This window comes from Rhinolophus sinicus, linkage group LG11 (genome assembly GCF_036562045.2).
Source record: "Rhinolophus sinicus isolate RSC01 linkage group LG11, ASM3656204v1, whole genome shotgun sequence".
In the NCBI taxonomy this organism is placed as follows: domain Eukaryota; kingdom Metazoa; phylum Chordata; class Mammalia; order Chiroptera; family Rhinolophidae; genus Rhinolophus; species Rhinolophus sinicus.
The window spans coordinates 36,599,786-36,622,752 of NC_133760.1; the positions used below are offsets into that span (position 1 = coordinate 36,599,786).

At 36.2% G+C, this 22,967-nt stretch overlaps 1 pseudogene; it reads left to right on the forward strand.

Moving 5' to 3' along the window:
• The first annotated feature begins 21,389 nt into the window (after positions 1-21,389).
• Positions 21,390-22,689, forward strand: LOC109459312 (large ribosomal subunit protein uL4; annotated as a pseudogene).
• Positions 22,690-22,967: the final 278 nt, after the last annotated feature.

Sequence of the window (22,967 nt, forward strand, 5' to 3'; positions counted from 1 at the left end):
GAAGGGTAGAAAAAAAGGCTGGTGCATCAGGAAAATTACATCACATTTCATTTGAATACCTTGCAGGTCGATATTTTATAGAGTATATAAAATGGCAGTAAAAGATAATGGAGAAAATAAAGATAATTCATTTTCTCAGAGGCATTGATTATCAGGAGAGGCCTATTTTCTTTCTCTCTTTTGTACCAAATGGGGGGATTTGTTCAATATCCTTAATTTACATAAAATATACAATGTAGTTCGACACTTTAAGTGCTCCTTGCATTTAGTTCATGACTATAAAATCGTTTCCAGAAAGGAGAAATGTCTCTGTGTGCTTTATTTACATTTTCCCAAGTCCAACTTTGAAGCCACTAAATGAATAATTCACCAGACGTGATGTGTAATGACTTCGTACAGGGCTTTTTATTTCGGCTTCTCACTTAGTGCACACACTTGCCATGGACTCATCAATAGTCACTTGTGGATTCGACTCTTTCGTCCCATAACATAGGAGTTGAAGCTCAGAAGTGTTTCCCCCCCATTACACACAGACATTAACCATTTTATGTCATAGTGAGTCGGAAACTACTCACATCCTCCACTTTCCTTTAATGTTTGCCGTAGAAGTCAATTAAGTTTCAGGCACAATGACGCAGTGCCTGTAATCCACACGGAAGCAGCTCACTGAAGTGGAACAGCACATGCAGAAAAGTAAGAATACGGAAATAATGGATTTAATAGAGAAATGACGAAAAAAGTATAGGGATGTTTTAGAAAGCGATGGCTTAGTGCTGGGTACAGAAATTGAGTGACTGTGAAATGTATGACACACCTATGGAACGCTTCCGGTATTTTGGGCACCCAGGAAGTGCTCAAAAATAATAGCTGTAAATCTAAAACTGTTATCCTTTTATCAATAAGGTTTAAGGGAGGGAACAAGGAATTAGGAAAGAATTTGGGAAACATTGAATTTGGAAGGAATTTGGGAAAAATTGAGTAAGACTTCCTTTACATTATTTCTAGCAACTATAAAAAAGAGGCCCACTCGTTGGCCACACACTCTTTTAGAGCCATCTGTGTAATGGAGTTCTAAGAGAAGGTCATTGTTACACTCGGGTGGTATTCCAATTCTACGTAGAAATTGTCTATGGTACTCTTTAAAACAGAAATATCCAAACTCCTTCTGCAGATACCGTGAAGTGGATACTAGGAAGACATACAGGCATCTGAAGTTTTACAAAAGCCCAAAAGTAATTTTGACTTGTACCTGAGTTGAAAATAACAGATATGCTACTAATAATAATTATAGTAGTAAATAATATTTTGAATATAAAGTTCTAAAGCCTATGCAAAATATTTTACACATATTATCTCATAGAATCTTCAAATATTATTGTTCAGCTTATAATCATCACTTTATAAGTGAGGAAACTGAGGTTCAGAGACATTAAATAATTTGCTCAAGGACTCAGTGAGTGACACAGACAATATTCAAGCTTAAGTCAGCTGAGTCCATAGAAGGTGCCCCTCCAAGTGGATGTATAGTGTGTTTGTGTCGTGCTAGGATTTTCCCTGATATAGAGTTTCGTTTCAAGCTCTCCAGCTTTGGTCAGAATTAACGCTAATCTTGTGCTTGAGCTCTGGCAGTTTCAAATACACTTTTTTCACACCTAATATGTGTCCTTCTCATTCAGGGGCATGGCCCTTAAAAAAAAAAAAAAAAAGGAAAAAGCAAGTTAGAGCAAATCTGCACAGAATCTTATCCATTTTGTCTTAGTCCTTGAATCTGGAGCTCCTGAGTGACATTTATTTTTTAATGACATTTTTTAAAAAGCCTTCAAACCTATTAGTCTTTCTTCTTGAAACACAAAACTCTTAACACCATTCTATTAACTTCTGCCTGATTATTTCCTATATCTCAAAACTCTGTTCACTAATTACTTTCTCCAAGTAGCATTTCCTGAGCTTCCAAAACAGCAGAAGTCTCCTGTGTTCTTACTGTATCCTGCACACACCTCTAATAACATAATTTCTTCTCATGAGACTGTTGAGCGGTTGACTCTTAGATACTTGTACATAAAAGCTTTTAGGAGGGCCGGCCTGGTGGCTCAGGCGGTTAGAGCTCCATGCTCCTAATTCCGAAGGCTGCCGGTTTGATTCCCACATGGGCCAGTGGGCTCTCAACCACAAGGTTGCCAGTTCAATCCCTCGGAGTCCCGCAAGGGATGGTGGGCTCCGCCCCCTGCAACTAAGATTGAACACGGAACCTTGAGCTGAGCTGCCTCCGGGATGGCTCAGTTGGTTGGAGTGCATCCTCTCAACCACAAGGTTGCCAGTTCAATTCCTCGAGTCCCGCAAGGGATGGTGGGCACCACCCCCTGCAAATAAAATTGAACATGGCACCTTGAGCTGAGCTGCCACTGAGCTCCCGGATGGCTCAGTTTGTTGGAATGCGTCCTCTCAACCACAAGGTTGCCGGTTCGACTCCCGCAAGGGATGGTGTGCTGTGACCCCTGCCCCTAGAAAACGGCAACTGGACCTGGAGCTGAGCTGCACCCTCCACAACTAAGACTGAAAGGACAACAACTTGACTTGGAAAAAAAAGGCCTGGAAGTACACACTGTTCCCCAATAAAGTCCTGTTCCCCTTCCCCAATAAAAAAGTTTTTAGGAAGGAAGGCAAGATGGAAAAAAGAAAGGTTGAGAAAGAAGGAACAGAAGCGTGGGTTCATGGAGAACCTACTCTCTGAGGGAAAAATCTGCAAGTTATAAAGATGGTGATTTCTAGACAACTTTGGGGATCAGGGGTTAGAAAAATGACAGAAATATAACTTAAACATGGACAGTATTAGACTTGTTTGTATCTTTCTAATTTTATTTGTATGTGATTCCTTAGAAAGATGTGTGTTTACTCATTCTACATAGTTGTGATAAAGTACTAGATGCTATTAGAGCGAGATATGAGTGTATAAGTGCATCAGACAAAGTACCCCTCAAAAAGCCAACAGTCTTTGCAGAGGAAACAGTCACATAAGCAACTAAGCATGACCTCTGATCGGATTAAATGACATTATTGCATGAATCATGTCATCAGATTGAGCAGAATCACAGATGCTCAGGTATGGGAGAGAACTGAAAAGAAAACTGCAAGCTTCCTCTGGGGTCAAGAAGTAAGGGAGGACTCCATTGTAGAAAGGCTAGATTTTGGAATAATTCAAAGTTAAATCTCAGCTCTCTGCTATCTTGTAAGCTGTGACTCTTAGTAAGTCCTTTAATTTCTTTTAGCCACAGTTTGAAGTGCTGAAAAATAAGGGCAATAAAACAAACCAGAAAAGCTTTTGTGAGGACATGAGATAGTATTTGTGAAGTATCTGGTACATAGTAGACAATTAGTAAATGATGTCACGTTCTGTTAGTTGATACATTAAATAATATTATCAGTCAGTATTGGATGGTATCATTGAATATCTGCTGTCCCCACCCCAATTATATATGTGTGTGTGTATGTGGAAAGGGAAGGAGGGAGGGATGGAGGGAGGGAGGGAGGGAGGATGAATATGAGAATCAGACTGAGTTGGTCTAGTGTGGTTCTAACCTAGCTTGCATTTATATTTAATGATAATTCCACTTCATTTTCTCTGTCTAACTGCTACACATTTAGAGAGTGAATGTGTGTGTGTGTGTATGCATGCATGCGTGTGTGTTAATGTGTGTTATGTGTAAGCTAAATGAGATTGATGGAGAAGATGGATTCCTGAATGGTTGCTAATGGTCTAGACATTTCACTGTTTTGTCAACAAAGCCCTATTGTTGAAAGCAATGTTTTCTCACTATGTCAATATCTCTGCCATGTGGTGTTGATATTAATGGAACTGCCAGGAAAGAGATTTAATTAATCAGTTCCCAGAATCGGTACTGTCAGCATTTGTTTCCCAGCTGAAGGTGTTCAGGCCAGCACAGAGGGTCTCTTAGCACATGTTCAGGCACCTTACTTTTGTGGTGAGAACGTGTTTGTGCAAGTGGTGCTGAGATGCTGAGATGGAAGTTTGGTGTCCTTGGTCAATGAACCAGTGATGGGTTGTTTCAATAACAGTTATTTGCAGTAATATATTGCACTGCTACTTTGCAAGGAAAGTACTTTGTAGCACCACTTCCTACTTATAATGGACCAGAGAATAATTATTTCAATCCAGGGCAACTACAGTGTTTCATGGTATCCTAGTTCTTTGCCTAAAACAAGCAACAGAAACAAATCAAAAAAGAAGAAAAAACATGGTGCTTGGGTCTTCAGTATATTTGACATTTTGAAGATTCAAAGAAGGGGGCTGAATGAGGAGTGTGGCATTAACATCTGGGCTCCCACCCTGTTGATTTTCATATGCTTCCTTCCAAAGGGAACGGAATCCTTTCCAGGGCCCTGTCTGAGCCAAATGTATGACCAGGTCTCGCTCCGCCATCAGTGTGGTTTAGAGGATGACTAAAACAAGAGCCTGCCCTGTGTGTGTCGGGGCCCTTTGGACTCCACACCTTGGCATTCTCACGCCTTTGTTCTTTTGTTCCTCCTGCAAACCAGGCGCTGCTAATGTCCAGAGTTACAAATTGGGGCTTGGAGAGAATAGGTGATCGTTAGGGCTTATCCTTATGCAACAAGCTGTATCCTCCAGCTCAGTCTCCCAGAGCTCTGCGTGAGGCTTTTGGGCAGAAACCCAACGAATAGTAAAGTAGTATTTAGATTTGATACTTCCCTTCTGTGTCTCTTCCCTAAGGATCTCAGGAGGAAGCGAGTAGCGGTGCTAAGATAAAGCTAGATATTCCAAAATGAAGTGAAGTGCATTGACTATCATCCCTAAACTTATGTTAACACACACACACACACACACACACACACACACACACACACACAAACACACACAATGCCAAAAGAACTAACTCTTTAAATGAAATGACACCCCTCTCTGTCTTTCGACACCTATCTCTTACTTACTAAAAGTTATTTTGTCATAGTGTGAATTTCTTTATAACTTACAACCATCACCCAAACCCGAACATATTTCCCAGAAAGAGACAATCTGTTACATACAAAGATATTTATTAATTTTTGAAGGAACACTGAGACCTCGACCTTTAATATTTTTCACTCAAATCATTAAATACGGGCATACTTGAGTCATCCAGTGATTAGCAGCAGAATGCATTGAAGAAATTGTCCTATGGCAACTGTGAAAGTAAATACAAACCCAGATCCCACAGTAAATGCAAGCATTTTTTAATATAACTAAAATATACCCTATAAAAATTGATAAATGAGAGCAGCAATCAGTTCTGTTGTGACCAAGGCTGTGTTTATTTTTCTGTCTGCTTTCAAATATTCTGAAATAGTAAAGTGATTCTCGGAGGCCTCCAGATTTATATGTTCCTGCTATAGCTGAACTCTGACGGAGATTATATGACTGCATGTTGTTATATGTTGGAATTCACTTGACAGAAGGAGGAAAGTAAAGAAGGGGGAGTCAGTTCAGTGTCGCTAATTATCTGTGAAACTGGATGTTGAAATGTGTAGGAAAAAATAGATATCAGTGACTAGAACCAAGGCACTTGAGGAGAGAAATTTGAAGTAAACAATTTATTGGCAGCAAGTCTGGCGGCTTCTCTCTAGGAGGTAGATTGCCTTTGATCTCCTTTTAGGACAGTCATTAACTAAGTTCCTGGAAGAAAATAACCTACCTGAAAACTTGTGATTCTACAAATGTAAGAACCCTTAGGTGACAACATGGGACATCACTGGCTCATCATGCTGGCGGTCTTTCCCACCTCATATTTGGTAACTATTATAGCTACACCACAAAATGAGGAAAATCAGCACAGTCATTTGAGCACACCATTCAAATATGTATTCTCCTTGTGTTTGTAAGTAGTAAAGAATGCATTATTATTTTTATTATTATTATTTTACTTGTAGCATCTCAGCATGCAATACTGTTTCAAAATCAAAAGTTATACTCAATATACTTTACTTGAACTTAGGTTTACGAACTTGAACAATGAAACTTCTGCAGCCACTTTATAACTGTTTTTGTTGAAACCAAATCCAGTAATAAGAATTGGCATTAGATATTATCCCATTACTTTAGCAGGTAATATACCAAATGTTGATCATGCATTGATGAATGAAGCAATGTCTTCAGCCTCTCAGAGTTGTCAATCTAATGAAAGAAGTAAACAATGAACAAGTGGCCCCAAAAATACACATAAGATTATAGTTTCGGTTACATACTCAAAAGGAAACATGTAGGATGCAGTGAAAGATAACAATGGTGATTGGCAAAAGGGGAATATGGTTAGAATGACAGAAAGAGAAAGATTCCCTAAAGAGGCATTCTTTAGATGGAAGGTATGTGGGTAAAAGATCAATGGGTCAATAGGTTCCTGGTCTAGGGAAGAACTGAAAGAAAGCCCAGGTAAGGAAAAATGAAATGAGCGAAAATTGACATCAGGGTCCCGATCTTGCAGGACAGGAGGGATCCTCATTGAGAGCCTCTATTTTAGTGCAAATGCAACGAGAAGTAAGACAATGACATAACTGAAGAGATGCCTTAGGAACAAAGGAAGGAAGAAAAGAGGAGAGGTAGGGCAGAAAGGAAGCACGAAGGAAAAAACACTCCAATTGCTTTGTAGAAAATAGTTTCAATGGTGTTAAAATAGAAGCAGGGCACGGAAGACACTGAAGACTTTGATGTAAGGAATGATGCTGAGTTGGGCAAGGGTTGGCTTAGTGGATGGAGAGTGGAATGGCTGCCTTTGAGATAGATTTTGGAGATGAAAAGGGGTGGACTTGTGATTGGGTTGGCCATGGATATAAATGGAGTGTTGCAAGGAAGAATTATTTTCTCAAAAGCAACTGATTGAGACACTCGAGTATTTCTGATTCAATTAGCATTTATCATGTCTCTTAATATGCTAACCATGGCCAAAGCAAGTTCACTTACTGGTACAATAAAAAATCACCCCATGATGGCACTTCATCAGTATATTTGATTTACAAGTTAGAAGGTCAATGCACTCATCTAAGACTTCACAGGCAACTTCATTGATTTGGCTCCTGCTGAATTTATTCTAGAACCCAATCCTTATTCCTAAACTTCTCTCTGACCTATATCACTCATTTACTCTTATATTTACTCTAATTTTATGCCAGGGAATATTATTTGTATTGTTTTCTCAGTATGAGATGGTGACACATGTGTTATATCTGTGCCACGTCTCTGATTATAGGTTGGTCACCTTGTTAAGCCAACAGCAGGTATAAGAGCAAAACAAACATTGTCTGAGTAACTTCTAAGGGCTGGTGGGCATCAAACCTGCCTTTGATTTATAATATTTTTAATGATCACCACCTCTCTCTCTCTCTCTCTCTCTCTCTCTCTCTCTCTCTCTCTCTCCCCCTCCCCCCCCCACACACACACACTTAGTTTTCCTAATGATATGAGGAGCAAAATATATGCAGAAAGGGCCAAACTGTGAAACTGTGGCTGGAAAAAAGATGACAAGATTATTCAGCAGATGATCAGAGCAACATCTGACTGAAGGTTGCCACTTGTGGCACACTTTTAAAAAATGGAAAAATCTGAAATTCCCACCAGGCTTTTTAAAAGAAATTAATTCTAAACTTTATAAGGAAATGCAAATAACAGAATAAGCAAAAAACAAATGTAGAAAGCACAAAGTCTAAGGACTTAAAGTACCAGATTTATGAGCGAACAGTGGAACTAGATGTGAGCATTCAGAAATTGACACACACATATGTGGTTCATTTTCAACAAAATGCCAAAGAAAGTGGAAGAAGGCTAATGTTTCAATAAATAGCACTGAGATAACTAGATACTATATGGAATAAAATTAAAAATTGACTCTTTCCTCACACCATACATAAAAAAAAAATTGTATTCTTGGATTAGGGAAAAAATCTTAGACAGGATTCAAAAAGCACAAATGGTATAAAAAAAATTATAAATTGGATTTAATCAAAAGTAAAATATTTTTGTCCTTGAAAAATAACCTTGATAAAATGAAAAGGCAAGTTACAGATTTTAAGAAAATCTGTAAACGGGGGAGAGGGAGGTAGTAGATGAGGGTAAAAGGGATCAAATATATGGTGATGGAAGGAGAATTGACTCTGGGTGGTGAACACACAATGTGATATATAGATAACGTATTACAGAATTGTACACCTGAAACCAATGTAACTTCACTAACAATTATCATCCCAATAAACTTTAATTTAAAAAAAAGAAGAAAAAAAAAAATGTTTGGAAAATGCATATACCTGGCAAAAGACTTGCATCCAGAATATATCTTATCACTCAACAAGCACAAGACTAATAACTCACTAAAATAAATGGACACATTTGAATAGACACTTCACAGAAAAAAGATATAGAGGGCAGTAAGCATATTAAAAGGTATTCAACATCATTGGTCATCAGGGAAATGAAAATTAAAACCACTATGGGCTATGGCTACATACTTAGTAAATTAACAAAAATTTAAAAGACCAACAAGATCAAGTGTTAATAAACATGTGGAGCAACTGAAATTTTCAGACATTTCAGGTGGATGTATGGACTGATTCATACCTTCCCAAAATGTATTTGTTGAAGCCCTAAACCTGAGTCCCTCAAAATGGACTGTATTTGGTGATAGGGACTTTAGAGGGATAATCAAGGTAAAATTAGGTCATAGAGGTGCAACCTGATCCATGGTGGCTGGTGTCCTTATAAGAAGTGGATGTTGGGATACAGACCCACACAGAAAAGCAACCATCTGAAGCCATAGGGAAACAGGCATCCATCTATAAGCCAAGGAGACAGGCCTCAGAAGAAATCAGCCTTGATAACGCCTTCATCTTGTACCACAAGAACTGTTAGAAAATAAATGTTTGTTATTTAAGTCGCCCAGTCTGTGGTATTTTGTTGTGGCAGACCTAATGAACTATTATAATATAGTGGGAATTCAAACTAGCAGGTCACTAAGGAAAATAGTCTGTTAGTTACTTAAAATGTTAAACATGCGTTTCAGATAAGACCTAACAATGCTAGTCATTCCTCAGATAAAAGAGCTGTTCACATACAGACCTCTGTATGAATGTTATTAGAAGTATTTCTTGTGATGGTGAACAACTGGGGCTGGCGGGTGGGCAGCAAATAACTATCAACTAGTAAAAGGACAGAAAATATGTGATATATCCATACAATACAATACATTCCGCAATAAAAAGGAGCAAACTACTGACACAGGAAATATCATAGATGAATCTCAAAATCACTATGCTGAATTAAAGTCAGACACAAAGAAGAGTCTAGAAAAAGTAAAACTGTAGCACCAGAAGGATTAGTGGTTGCCTGGGGCTGAGGTGTTCGTGGGAAGTACTGGGAACAGCTAGAAAAGAACATGAGAGAACTTTGGGGGGTGCTGGAAGTGTCCAAGCTTGTTTGTACTGATGGTTTCAGAGCAGTACACACTTACCAAAAACTTGTCAAACCGTATGAATAATTGGGCGAATTTTTATGGTTTGTAAAGTATACCTACATAAAGCAATGGAAAACATTCTCCAGTAATTATAATATCTTCCCAGTAATTATAATATCTTGTGTGGAGCGCTGCGGACAGGTGAGAAGAGGGTACTGTGTGGTCTGGCTGCCCTTAACTCCCAAAATGAAAGCAAATCAATGCAGTTTAAGAATTGTGCATAATCAGAATCAAATCATGAAGGGTAAGATGATGAAGGTTAAAGAGATCAAGGAGATATATCTATATCTATATATCTATATCTTTATATCCATATCTATATATCTCTATCTCTATATGTATATCTATGACTATGATGTAACTCAAAGGATCAAATTATTTGTTTGGTTTTGTTTTGTTGTTCTGCAGTCGTGGGGTATTTGGGGAGTTGGGTAAAACACTCATCTTTGGAATTACGAATCCTTATTAGCAGAATGGGTAGGTTGAACTTAGGTATTTTCCATGTAACTCTAAACTTTAGGATTATATATGAATATATTTTCAATGTCAAAGTCTGCTGGGGATAACTTAAAAAGTGGGTTTCTGGGTATAAAAAATGTACACTGGTCTTTGAATCATAGAAATGGTTGGAATGAATGTAACTGAAAGAAAGGTCATTCCCATCCTAGAAAATGCTCCTTGTATAGGTAGAATTAAAATACTTTTCTGAACATGGGATTAAAATATATGCTTAAGGTACAATTCTAAAAATGTACTTCATGTAATTATTTTTCATATTGGTGTGATTTACCACTTAGAAAGCAATTGATCTCATTTCATATTTATTACAATCTGGGGAGGTGACTATTAGTTCCCCTACTCTATAGATGCAGGTCATAGCATTTAAGTTACAGAGCTGAACTTCTTTGTTATAAATGTGTGGATTTGTTGTTTCAAACATAATGCTCTGCACCTGGAAGAATCTTGTGACATCCAATTCTACTCTCTAAGGTGCTCTTAAAATCAGGCTGATACACATACAAAGGTTAGGTCTCTCTCATTCTACATGAGTAATTTTATGAAAGAAAAATATGAAATCTTGGTGCAAAACCAGGTGTATCCTACACACTATGGCTAACCCTGTTTTCCTCTAATATATTCTCATCAGGAAATGCAACACCTGCCATGTTATCTTTGCATATGTAATTTTATTCTTGTTCACTATGTATCAAATCCATATACAGAGCTCATCAATATGCCAATTTAAATTATAGACTACGCTAGTCTTTTTGTATAGAGTCATTTCCCTACACATAACTATAAGTCAAAAGTAAATTTAGGGCCCAGATTCTGTTTTAAAAGGCACAGCCAGCATATGATTCTACTAAAAATCTTTCTGTGATGAGTTGGAATATACCATGTATGAATGATTTATAAATAAAAATGAGAGTGAATTACACAGATACACGTTTATGTGTGAACCAAATTGCAATGAGCATACATATTTTTATTATTGGTTCTTGAAGAGGTTTTCGTTTTTTATTTTATTTTAATGTAATTTATTGTTCTCAAAGCTACAGGCGAAAAATCACTGGTGTTTTATAAGGAAGATGAACTTATTCAGTGGTTTACAGAAATTTTATACAGTAAGGCAATTTGTAAGCCACAGTTTGTAATTATTAATATTGAAATCATGAGAAATGTTATCCCAGAGTCCTAAAATATTTGGTGAGTTAAAATTTAGTCTTTACTCACACTGTTTATGTTCACAGAACCGTGTATACACACACTCACACGCTTACGTGTATTCTCTTTCTTACGAGGTATGATCAAAGAATATAGTGAATGTTTAAATTAAAAAAAATGTATTACAATAAAAGACACATTGCCATTAATCCCCCTCAAAATACTCCCCTCTCTTTAAACACACTTACCTCATCGTTCTTGCCACTTTCTGAAGCAGTTCTGAAAGTCCTCTTTCTCATGTTTTTACTTCATCCTCCATCGTTACAACACTCCATCATATCGCTTCTGGTATGACAATTTGTGTCAAATAAAAACATTACAATGTCTCCTCATTCACCTTATTCACCAGATCTGGCACCGTGCAACTTCTGGCTTTTCCCCAAAGTCAAAATGACCATGAAAGGTAAACGTTTTGAATCAACTCAGGGCATCGAGGCAGCCACAACAGCACAACTAGACACTCACAAAAGAGGACTTCCAGAACTGCTTCAGAAAGTATTTTTGATCATACCTTGTATAGTTTGATATTTCATATGACTGCTAGTCTTGTGATTAAAAAAAAAACAACAAAAAAAAGACATGCTAAGAAAAGTCTTTCAAGTATAACATCTTGTCCTTACTTTATTGTATCTACACTATAGTGTAATTGCCTATTTACCCTATAAAGGTAAGGACAACATCTTCAGGAAGATTGTATACTTCTTGAGGATCAAGACCAAGCCTAGATCATCCTTTTATCATTGACAGTGTCAGATTGCCTGAGATATAAAGTTCAATCAAAATATTTTTATTGAGGGGAAAAGAACTTAAAAGAAACGCATGCATAAATGAAACAAAATGGTAGGAGGGCAGTTTATGGCATGGATAAAAATATCACTAGAGTCAGATAGACCTGGATTCTGTATGAAACCTTTATTTAACATGTATAAGGAAATAAGTGACCGCTTTGTTACTTGTATAAAATGGTTAATCAAAAATGTATAAGTAGGTAGTTTAATGGTTAGTTAGCAGCTCCAAACACATCCCTCCACAGAAATATTAAAAAACAAACAGTAATTGTTGGAAGCAACTTTGTCCAAATTCAGAAAGACAGTCAAAGTTTTCTAATAACCAAGATAATTCTGAATTTACAAAAAAAAGCAACTTAAAAATAACAGAAAAGGCTTCGTGGCATTTTTACTTTCTCTTGCTCCTCCCCCTTCTCAGCAACAGTCTTAAAGACTACAGCCCGTGTTCCCAGCATGGGACCTTGGTCCATGTTTTCAGAGAAAACAAAGCACACTTACATGTAAATTACTGTGTGTATCTGCTCTGATCCAGGGGAGGGCTACCTGATGGATAGATATAAGGTACTCGTCTCTGTTTGCCTTGCTCAGAACTATCTCAGGGGAGAAAAATAACAGACATTGCTCAAAAACATTGTGAGGGAGATAAAAATCCTGCAGCTACCTGGGGCAAAAGATTATTGTTGAAAACACAGTAGTACAGCCTGGAGAAAAAGTTAGAGAGAGAGTGTCTTTGGGAAATCAAAAGTATCTGTGCATAGTGGGGAATTTAGAAAGCTTCACACATGCCCAAGACACATACTCAGGAAAGATCTGAGAAAATGATAAGCATTCACTTGTGGTTCTTTTGTAGCCTCAGTGCAAGCAGGAAGTGAAGACTACACTTATTTTCACAAAGAAATTATATATATGTATATATGCTTATGCATATAATTTATGTATAGTATATATGTACCATGTTTCCCCGAAAATAATACTTAGCCGGACAATCAGCTTTAATGCGTCTTTTGGAGCAAAAATTAATATAAGACCTGGTATATTATATTATATTTATTATATGTATTATATGTATTATATGTATTATATGTATTATATGTATTATATATATTATATTATATTATATTATATTATTAGTAGTAAAATAAGTCTTATATTAATTTTTGCTCCAAAAGACGCATTAGAGCTGATTGTCTGGCTAGGTCTCATTTTCGTGGAAACATGGTATGTTATACATATTATAATGTGTATAATATATCCCTTCCTCCCTAAAAGCAGTTAATATCAAGAATATCAAGAAATTGCTGTGTAGACTTCCATTCATGTCTTAATATGTTTAATACCTATGCATCATTTTTATAAATGCCTATTTTCATAAACTATATTTTAGAGTATGTTTTTACAATTTATATAAATGGTATCTTCTAGAGATTATCTTATTAGTACTTTTATGTTTCACTCAATGTTGTGTTTTAAAGACTCAGCCACATTTATGAGTATTTGAAGGTAATTCATGCTTCTTCATTGCCATATTACATTGTATTGTACAAATATGCTTCAATTTATTTATTCTCCCTATTTATGATTTATATGTTCTTTATGGTGAGCTACCAATGATGCTTTGGAAGGAGACAGCTTTTACACTGACAACCATTTGATGACTTATTGATTCAATATCTTGGGAAAGTAATCTGTCTCCATTGTACAGAAGCAAGAGTATCATCTCATTGCTCTAGTTGAAATGCAGATTAATGTCTTCTGTATTTTGGAAGCTATAGAAAATAATAAGCTCAATACTACTGTGTTTTTTTTTTAGCAAACTAACTGTATTGTACTCTAAGATGGAAACTCAATCAGCATTTTCTGCATGCATTTATGGTCTCAGCAGTTTGATAGGAACTAGGGACATGGGTGAAGAGAAAAAAAAAAAAAAAAACACAGTTTCATCTCCATTTTTCCAGAAATTCATTGTCTGCTTGAGATGGCTCATATGAAGAATAAGAATAAAGTGTAACTGCAGAAGAATGTTGACCTGATAGGGGTTTGCGTGTGATAGAATAGTCTCAAGAGGGCTTTGTAGAAAGTCTCTCACGTATTTTGTAGGAATCAGGAAATTGATAGCACTTTGTGATAAGCACTGAAAATAAAACTAAAGGATATTGGGATCCTGAAGTGGGGATATCCCATATACAGAATAGATCAGTATTTGAATTTTCTTGAGAATAATATAACTACACATATTCTCTCCTATATGGTGCATATTAAACTCTAACAATCTTGAATATGACAGCTGAATCACTTATCCAACTTTTTGTGCAGCCACAGTTAGAGGACCTGAAAAGTTGTAGGTATTCTATAAATAGCTGGTGAATAAATAAATAAAGACTGAAACATCATCCTCACATCACAAAAGTAAAATAAATTAGAGTTTAAAAACAAGAAAAAGGAGGCTAATAAAAAAAGTCTTGAGGGCATTACTTTTACAGAAGCTAGTTCCCATCTTTTCCTATTTAGTTCATATAACAGGAGACAAAACTGTGTTGTCAAAAGGTCAATTAATCCTGATGAAGCAAGAACAGTGTTTTCTCGTGGATGATGTTGAAGGTGATTCAACAAGAAAAATAAAAGGCAGGGTACAAAATACATTAGAAACATTAAAGATGCATTAAAAAAAACAATGTATCAAAAACAAAGCAAACCCTTAAAATAATATCTAAAATTTAAAGCCTTTTCAAAATTGTCCTCAGTGCTCTATTTCAAAGCAAGATTGAAAAGAATTAGGGGAAAAAATGCCACTTATAAACCTTGTAGCATGAATGTAAAATCAACTGATACATACAGTTGTCTCAAAAGAAAAAAAAATCTGACAATAATTGCATTTTGGCATATTTAAAAAGCATAGAATTTGTGACTTTTAGCAAGTAAAACCAGCATTCACGAATATATTGCTTATTACTATAATTGCAGAGTGTTTTCTACCACAGAAATAATCTCAAATGACTGCCTTTACCTCTACTTCAAGTCCCAACCTATTTTCTAGGTATTTGACATTGTTCATGATTTGCTCACAAGCCTTTTTTACTTTATTTTGTGCTTTTCTGTGCATTTTATTTCACAGGAAGACCTGACTTCTCACTGTTTGGACCGTCAGATCTTGTTGTTATGCCAATGTTATTTTCAACTTCTCCTGCTTCTCTAATCGGTCACAACCTAGCTGCTTCCCACTTCTGAATGGCACCTTCTTTAACCCCATTCTCACATGCTCTCTGCCCTTCACTTTTACCTCCCTCATTCTTCTGTGCCTCTGTAGCATTTGACATGTCTCACCAATGATTTTGTGCATTATTCTCGTTTCCAATAGACACAGTACTTCCTTGAAGATTTTATATTTTATTATTATTATTATTATTATTATTACTATTATTTCAGCAGTTGGAATTTTTCAGCGAGGATTTTCCTTCTCCTCCATTTATTTAGTTGCTAGTTATATCATTGTAGGCTCCTTGGTATTTATTTTAGTCCTTGGGTAATAATCCAATACTTGCACTACTTATTTCCTTGGTCACTTTTTTTAAATATCAACGTGGCCACTGGGAACTGTTAGCTCCTCTGCTCTTTAGACATACCCTGCCCACTCCATATATATATATATATATATATATATATATATATATATATATATATATATATATTTAGCATTTCTTTGCAATCTTGCACCACAAAATTCTCTAGCCAGCACAGTACTTTGAATAATGGCTAGAGCACAATTTGGAAACAGGTAAATTTAAGTTCAAGTCTGGCTCCTTCTAACTTACTGTTCTAATATATATTATCTTATTTCTTTAAGTTTCAGTTTCTTTACTTATAGTACAGGCCTCACCATATTAAGAAATTTGACAGTGGTCAATAAATTGTTCTCAGTATGTATTTGATAATTTGTATATTATTAAATGTTCAATATTGAAAAGTGTATCTTTGAATTGATAGCAGGAACAATTCCACAGACTCTCCCCAATGAAACAAACATAAGTAGGGAAAATTGTTAAAAATACAGAAACTTGAAATTGTTTGAAAGGCATACAACAAATAAATAAACCTTTATTTAATTAAGGAAGTCTAATAAAATATGGTAAGAACAGTGAGAACCTGTGGCATTTGAGCCACTATCCACTTGCTCCCTCTCCCCAGCTAATCATGACTGTGTCTCCAATTAGGCTGGATACAGCCAAGACAGGGTTTCCTCTTTCTTCATCCCTTAATCAAGGCTTACTGTATCTTGCTTGGGAGGGCAAGCCACGAGCATTTCTTATCCTATCCACTTCTAAGCCGAAGAAGCTAAATTCTTGGTAAGTGCAGCCAACAGGTCAGGAACTCCCTCCCTCTAGCCAGTCCTTACTCATAAGTACAGCAGCCTGAGAATATTGGGGCCCCAATCACCCATCTTGTTCTTAGAACAGAGGTTCCACAGTGGCGGTAGCAAGACAAGAAGTCTAGAAGCTACCATATCATCCAGTGCCTATAGTAGTGGCTCAGAGAGTTTGATCATAGGGAGAGATAGTTCATAAGAAAAAGAATGCCTGAGCTCTCCCCCAAAATACTGATTTGAAACAAATTATGGGAAATTCAATCCTAGGGATGGTCTCAGAAACAATAACTCCTCTTAATTAAGAGAAGCAAATTAAACCATAGAGCAGCTAGTTTAATAGAGGGAACAAGAAAATAGAGAGCCAAGGAGAATACTACAGGGGTCAGCACTAACCTCAAAGACTGGCCTCAGAAACACCCCTGCCTGAATTTAACTGGATCAGGCAGCTCACCAATTTATGTCCCAGGGCATTGTTAAAAAACAGTAGAGCAATTGGCCCATAATTAGTGGAGTCTAACTGGCTGAGTTAAGTGGAAGTAATCAAGGCAAAGATGCAAAAGAGAGATTATCATCCTAACATGACTGTAACATATCTAAGATGTCACCCTCTGAAAAATGAGACCAAAAGCTTCAGGCTATAGGCTACAGGGGAAATACACATCACTGGAATAATCTACCTAAGCCTCTCTCTCTCTCTCTCTCTCTCTCTCTCTCTCTCTCTCAATCTCTCTCGGGCCAATGAAGATGTCAGTATCCAGAGTTGCTCAAATATATTGCTTAAAAGGTCCACCTTTCAATGATGACAATAACAAAAATGATGAGCTATGTAAGAAAGCAGAACACATTAACAATACATAAGAATAAAAGCAGGCAACAGAAACCACCAATGAGAGGGATCGGATGTCAGATTTAACAATGGCTACAAAGTAGATATTACAGATATGTTCAAAGAACAAAAGAAGATCAAGCTTAAATATATGAAGAGAACATGGAGACACAGGGTCTCATCAAACACAGACTATACCAATAGAGAGATAGAAGTTATACAAAAGAGACAAACGGAAATTCTAGAGATAAAATAACCAATAACCAAAATAAAGGCATTCTATAGAAAAGTTAAATTGGCAGAAGAAATCAGTGAACTAGAAGATATGTTAATAGCGATTATGCAAGCTGAAGAAAAGAGAGATTTTAGAATAAAGGAAAATCAGCAGAGCCTGAGAAACGTGGTATGCTTTTAGGCACACCAACATATGCATAATGGGAGTACCAGAAGGAGAAAATAATCAAATAGAAAACATATTTGAAAAAAAATAATGACTGAAAACTTCCCCAAATTTGTTAAAAACATGAACTTCACATCCAAGAAGCTCTCAATTTACTCTACATAGATTAAATGTAAAGAGATCCTCTCTGGTACATAGCATAGCCAAAATACTGAAAGTCACAGAAAAAGGAAATCTTAAAGCAAAATAACTCATCACATCTAAGGGACCCTCCACTAAGATTAACAGATGACTTCTCATTAGGAACAGTGGAATCCAGAAGGTAGTTGGATGACGTATTCTAAGGGCTGAAGAAAAGAGGGGAAGACTGACAACCAAGATTCCTATATCCAGCAAAGTTATCTTTCAAAATGTAGGTGAAATAAATACATTCCGAGATTTAAAACAAAGAAAAAACACTGAAAGAATCTGTTGTAATCAAACTCACTTTACAAGAAATACTTCATACTTAAATCAAGCAAACCCACAAATAAACATAAATCTGCATGAAAAAACAAAGAACAGCAAAAATAATTATATAATTGTAAAAGACAGTTTAAATGCATATTTTTCTTATTTTCTTAACTGGTACAAAATGCAATTATATGAAAATACATATGCAGTTGCATTGCTAGACATATAACATGTAGAAACATAATGTATTTGACAATGATAACACAATGGACGTGAGAAGGAGCAGAGTTGTGTTGGAGTAAGGAAATGACTCCAGACAGTAACCTGCACCCCAAGGAACAAATGGAGAGAATCAGAAATAGTAAGTACAAATATAAATAGAATAAATTCCATAAGTATATTTCTGCTCACCTTTCTTTTCTTAGCTTATTTAATAGAAAATTTATGAGCAATGCTTAAAGCAGTGTCATTGGGTTTGTAACATATACAGATGTAATATGTATAACAATAATAGCACAAAAAGGGGTAAGAGGAAATGGACTTATGTAGGAGTAGTATTTCCAATTTCACTGTAATTTAGTTATAAATTTAATGTAAATTCCAATAAGTTAATATGTATATAGTAAGCCCTACAACTACAACTAAGAAAATAACACTACCACCACCACCCACAACAACAAATAGTGAAAGAAAATCATTAAAGGAATTTAAATGTTAAACTAGAAAAATTTACTCAATGCAAAGAAAGACAGTAAAAGAGAAATTGGAAAACAAAAAGAACATTAGACAAATAAAAAAAAACAAAGATTAAAATTGCAAAGTAAGTTCAACTATACCAATAATAAAATTAAATGTGGATGGATTAAAAATCAAGTGAAAAGTGGTGGGACTGTAAAATGATGTTGAGACCAATTTTACTGCTATAAATATACCCAAGAGAAATCACATGTCCACAGAAAAATTTGTTCACAGATGTTCAGAGCAGTATAATTCATAATAGCCAAAATTGGAAGCAACTCAAATATCCATCCATCAACTGATGAAAGGACAAATAAAAATTGATATCCATATGATGTAATATTATTCTGCAATTAAAAAATGAAGTAGGGATACATGTCACAGCCTAAATGAACCCTGAAAACATGCTAAGTAAAAAAAGTCAGTAACAAAGAACCACATATTGTATGATCCCTTTATGTAAAATACTCAGAATAAGCAAATCTGTTCTGACAGAAAGTGGACTAATGGTTGCTCTAGTCTGGGGAAGATGGGGTAAAGGGACTTGGGAAATAAATGGTTCAGGGTAACTCACTGTTCTAAAATTGATTGTGTTAATAGATGCAAACTCTGTGCATATACTACTCTATACATTAGTGCATTAATTGTATGTTATGTGAATTATCTCTTATTAAAGTTAAAAACATGTTTAAACAAATTTAAAATATATAAATATATATATATATATATATATATATATATATATATATATATATTTAATATTATGATTTTATAAAAGTGATTTGTTATAACATGTACACAGAACCCAAATAAGGATTCAAGGATACAAAGCACTGAAAGACTCCAATAGTTCACTATTAATACAGCTATCTGAAGAAAGGATTGGCTGCTAAAATAATTGCTAAGAGAATAAATGTTAATTCCCTGATGAAGTTAAAAAAATATATAAAGCTACATAACACTGGGAAAGTATTCCAAATAATAATAATAATAATAATAATAATAATAATAATAATACAATTCAATGTTTTTTTAGAAGGATTTGAAAGTTCCAAGGAAATTTGAGGTCCTCAAATTTTATATTTTTCTTTTGGCAAGTCTTTGATTATTTGTGATATTTTTAAGTAAAAACAATGTTTGTACCATTTCTATAAAAGGTACTGTGCAATATGGAGAAAAAAGATATTCTTAGTAACATATACTTTAAAAGTTGAATGATACCATATGACAGGAAATTGGACAGAACAGGACTTAACACTGATGTCTTACACGGGGTTCCTGAATGGTCTTTATAGAATTTTAGAAGCCTCTCCTTGACCTTGGTACTTATATAATTTTATAGGAACAAAGTATAGAAAGAAAAAACTAGAGCTGATGCAACTTAAAGGAAATCTAAAAATAATTACCAAAGTTTTTGAAAACTTATGCACGTTTAGTCATTGAGATGCCTGTAGAGGATAAGAACGTGGGTTCTTGAATTACAATACTGAGATTTGAATCCTATTCTACACCTCATCACTAGCAATACTTAACTAGTCTGAGCTTCTATTTCCTTGCCCTTATAGTAAGAAAATAATGAAGAAAATAATATCCTTCCTTATTGAAATACTGTGAGGTTAAATGAGATAATGCATATGAAACATTCAATAATGTTAATAGTAGCAATCATTATCAATTTGATAGGTACTATTTGAAGTGTGGACTAATTTCATAGACTCTTTAATATATTTTGATCCAATTCATTCAGAAGTGATCTCTTGATTAATCTTATCTATTCTCTGAAACAAGCTTATTGCTTAATTGAAATAACCTTTAAAAAAATTAGTGTGTGTGTGTGTGTGTGTGTGTGTGTGTGTGTGTGTATGTATATGCATGCATGTATCTGTGTAAGTAAATATTAGCTAACCATGAGTCATTCACGAAGTCACAAACCTCTGGAAAAAATCATGGAACCAATGTTGTCATGGTGGTTTTCTCTCCATCACAAAAGCTGAATGATATTGGTCTTTCAGAGAGGAAAGAATAACAGAGGCTCTGTAATACATTGTGTAGGGGAAAGTTATAGAAAAATGTCTGGCTCTTATAAAAAACATATTCATAGCCATTTGAGACCAATATTTGAATTCCTACTGTGCTACCTATGAGTTGAATTATATCAGGGAAAAAAAAATCGTTTAATCAGTCAATACAAGCCTCCTCACATTGTATGTTAGGCTAATAGTTTATATAATGGTTTAGTACAGAAACCATATAAGTATGGTACTTTGCCTGATACATAAATAATATTAAACAAAGGTCCCTTTCCCCATTCCCCATTCCCTCTCTTTCTATGACAAAATACTGTCTTACTAGTCATGAAAGAAAACAGATCTAGTCTGCCATAATCCATTTCTTGGTTGAGCTAGTATTGTTTCCTAGGAACCATTGATTCCTTTTCTAAGAAATTATATATTATCTTGTGAATCACATTTTCTCTGGATGATTTCAAGTATGTGGATCTCAACATTTACGTTCTGTTCAACTCAAAACAACCTGACAAGGTGTGTCTGTGATCCTCAAAAGTGGTTGATAAGCTTTTCCTGTGGGAGCCCCTGGGTTGGGAGGAGCGTGGCCGTCTCCTCTCCCTGCATGGCATGTGCTTGTCCACTGACATCAGTGTCCTCCGAAAAGGAGGAATCACCTTGCAGAAATGTCACTTTGCCTGCTGTGTTGAAGGCTCCCATTCAACCACATATTGTAAACGTTGTTCACACCTACTTGCACAAAAACAATAGATAGCTCTGTGCTGTCAGTGGATTAGCAGGTCATCAAACCAGTGCTGAGTGGGTCCTGGCAGAGCTGTGTCTGGAATTCCCAGAATTTGAGGCAGGAGGACTTACCGTTCTGGCCATGGTGCCTTTGGCAGTACATGTCGTGGAGGCCGCATGTTTGCACCAACCAAAACCTGGCTCCGTTGGCACCGCAGAATAAACACAACATGGACACGATATGCCATCTGCTCTGCCCTGGCTGCCTCGGCCTTCCCAGTCCTAGTCATGTGTAAAGGTCATTGTATTGAGGAAGTTCCTGAATGTCCCGTGGTGGTTGAAGGTAAAGTTGAAGGCTACAGGAAGATCAAGGAGGCTCTTTAGCTTCTTAAGAAGCTTAAGGCCTGGAATGATATAAAAAAGGTCTATGCCTCTCAGTGAATGAGAGCTGGCAAGGGTAAAATGAGAAACTGTCATCGTATCCAGCGCAGGGGACGTTGCATCATCTCTAATGAGGACAACGGCATCATCAGAGCCTTCAGAAACATCCCTGGAATGACTCTGCTTAATGTAAGCAAACTGAACAGTTTGAAACTTGCTCCTGGTGGGCATGTCGGCCAATTCTGCTTTTGGACTGAAGATGCTTTCTGCAAGTTCAATGATATGTGTGGCACTTGGAGTAACGCCGCCTCCCTCAAGGGTAACTACAACCTTCCCATGCACAGGATGCTCAATACAGACCTTAGAAGAATCTTGAAAAGCCCAGAGATTCAAAGAGCCCTTCGAGCACTGTGCAAGAAGATTTATCACAGAGTCCTGAAGAAGAATCCACTGAAAAACCTGAGAAGCATGTTGAAGCAAAACCCACATGCAAAAATCATGCGCCGGAACACCATTCTTTGTCAGGTCAAGAACCACCAGCTCCAGGGGGGATAAAGCAGCAGCAGTGCTAGAAGACATATCAGACGAGAAGGGGGTTCCAGGCAAGAAGCCAGCGGTAGGGAAGAAAGGAAAGAAGGCTGTTGGCGTTACAAAGCAGAAGAAGACTTTGGTGGGACAACAGGCTGCAGCTACAAGAAACCAGCAGCTGAGAAGAAGCCCACAGGAAAGAAACCCACCACAGAAGAAAAGAAGCCTGTGGCATAATCTTAAACTTTCTTTATTCCATAAAGGTCAAATCACATTGGACAGCTAATTTTGAATAAAAGCCTGATCAAAGAGGCAGGGAGAAAACATGGAAAAAACAGAAAAAAAAAGTGGTTGATAAATAGATTGTTGTGGTAGCTTGAGTTGCGATTTCCAAAAATCAAGAAAGCTAACTTATATCTTGATGCCGCTTCACCCATGTACAATTCATTCTGAGAAAACAAGCCAATCCTGTATCATTCTGGGGACCATGTAGGGCAGGAGAAATGCAAATCCAA